Source organism: Penaeus chinensis, chromosome 3, assembly GCF_019202785.1.
Source record: "Penaeus chinensis breed Huanghai No. 1 chromosome 3, ASM1920278v2, whole genome shotgun sequence".
NCBI classification, from domain to species: domain Eukaryota; kingdom Metazoa; phylum Arthropoda; class Malacostraca; order Decapoda; family Penaeidae; genus Penaeus; species Penaeus chinensis.
In genome coordinates this window covers 39,250,684-39,253,183 of record NC_061821.1, presented here as the reverse complement: position 1 = coordinate 39,253,183, position 2,500 = coordinate 39,250,684, and the positions used below count along the sequence as shown (strand labels likewise).

The window sequence follows — 2,500 nt, the reverse complement described above, 5'->3', positions numbered from 1 at the left end:
ATTACGGTCATTAAACTACAACTTCCTGTATTTTAAAATAAATGACATGCTTTATTTTACTTTATCCGAGTAAATTATTATTATCACTGTAATAATCATCCATATTATTATCACCAATATTCAATTATTCTAATAGTACTACCAACGTTAGCAGTAACATTAGAAGCATCATTATGGTTACTGTTATGATACTCATTATCATAATTGTAAATTTTACATTTATCGTCATCATTGCCATATATATCGTAGAAGTGATAGCAGTATATTATCATTACCATCAATATTATCAGTATCATTCCCTTATATTATCAATCACCTTTTCTACGGCGCCAAAATGCTTTTCCTTCAACCATAAATCGACCCGAGACAGGCTAACATCTTCCCAGCTTCCACCACAGGTGCTTATTGTAGTCAGTCCTTGCAACTGGCCATGTGTGTTGCTTTCTTCGTCTTTGCTAGGGGAGGAAGGCGGGTCTTTCCCTGCGTCGGCTGGCGACCCTCTTCGCACCTTCGCTTTCCTCTGGGTGTCCCTTCCGGCTTCCCCCCCCCCCCACCCCCCCACCCAGTACTTTCGGTTTCTATTCTCATTTTAATTTCCCTTTCCTTTCTTCTGTTTTTCTTCGCTTTCTCTTTCCTTTTCGTGCTTTGACTTGCGTTTATAAAGCTTAAACACAAACACGGTTATAGATATATTTACACATTTTGACAATATATGTTGCAACCATTAACGTAATACTGTAAAAATAATACAGATTAAAATCAGAGAAGTAAAAACGAAAGCTAACACTATCGACAAACTCTAAAATCAAACATCGAACCACAAACGTAAACGCAGTCACCTTCTACCTCAGCGATCGGCATTTCCACACACTCCCCCTCCCCGCTTACCCTTCTCCTCCCTCTCCCCCTCCCCCTCTCTTCCCTCTCCCCCCTCCCGCTTTTCCTCCCTCTCCCCCCTTCCCTCTTTTCCTCCCTCTCCCCCTCCCCTTCTCCTCCCTCTCCCCCTTCCCTCTTTTCCACCCTCTCCCCTCTCCCTCTTTTCCTCCCTCTCCCCCTTCCCCCTTTTCCTCCCTCTCCCCCTTTTCCTCCCTCTCCCCCCTCCCTCTTTTCCTCCCTCTCCCCCTCCCCCTTTTCCTCCCTCACCCCCCTCACCTTCTCCTCCCTCTCCCCCTTCCCCCTTTTCCTCCCTCTCCCCCTCCCCCTTTTCCTCCCTCTCCCCTCTCCCCCTCCCCCTCCCCTCCCCGAGACAGCACCCCGCCTCGGCCAGTAACCCCGAGGTCGCCGCCCACCATGTAATGTTTCCCTGCCGACCGCATTCTCGTTGCTGCGGTTACGGGCGCGGTTGCTGTCGCTCAATACGTTTGCAGCGCGGACGGTGGGTGCGCTGAACGTTCGGAAAGTTCTTTTTATGAACTTGGGGTTTTATCAGGCTTTTCTTTACCCCGAGTTTCTTTATTGGTATTATAATTTGAGCAGTTTGGTCCCCGGTAACTTGGAAGCATCTACTGGTTGCTGGCATGTGTGGTTGGCATTTATGGCATTTCCTGCGACCTCGCTCAAAAAGCCGAGATCTGCGTCATGTGAAATGTGACGATATGATCTCAAAATCACACAGTTTTCCATGTCTTTTTCCCGAAGCAAGGGAATTTACCACGATAAGGACCTCAGGCAGGAGGGAATGGCGGAGTTCAATCAAGTTTACCAACCAATTTGGGGTTCATTTCAGGTCAGAAAAAGGTTGATTTCTTTCCTCGTCGCAGCCTAAGGCGTGGCTTTGCCCTACCCCCCACCCGCTCGTCGCCGCCTGCTAGCAAACATGGACTTTCAGCATACTACATATATATATATCTTGGTTTAAAAAAAATTATCCTCAGTTGCTGACATCCATTCAGATGAAATATATGTTGATACGTTCAGGATGTTGTAAGGTTGTATAATAAAAATAATATAAAATATAAAAACATAGAAGTCACTTAGGGCATGTACTGAAAATCCTCGACATAAAGAAACCGAATGGCCACTCATCAAGAATAGGAAATCTCTCAGTAAGCCCTGATAAATGCTTATAAATGCTATGTGTATATATGGATAACCCCCGTCCTCTTTTTCTCTTTCTCATTTACTAAGAGGAGTTTAGTCGGTTTTCACGCAACTCTCGCTGGAAATAAAGACAACCAGCAACCGCTTCTTCAACTCACCGGTAACACGCGCATCTTGTTAGGGCCAGGAGGGCACAGCTTTAGAGATGGTTTTGCTTTGGTCATGCGCGTCCCTCATAGGCAGTGTAGCGATTCACGCGCGGGGCAGATAAAATAAAGATTATGTGTTTGCAGAGAATGCAGAATAATCCTCCTGGAATTAAACAAATGACAAAAAGTGTTTCTGTCGGTTTACCAAATTCCTCTCAAATCATCCTGCCTCGTATGACAGATACACCAGAACCCTTGGTGGTGACACCACGGAGGCTCAATCGGCTCAAGGGCCCATTTACATTTTAATT

General features: G+C 45.6%; 1 protein-coding gene across 1 annotated transcript in view; it reads right to left on the bottom strand.

Annotated features, from left to right (window-relative positions):
- The window catches only part of LOC125041657, a 36,298-nt gene that overhangs the window by 27,201 nt on the left and 6,597 nt on the right, over positions 1 to 2,500 (bottom strand). The window lies entirely within an intron of this gene.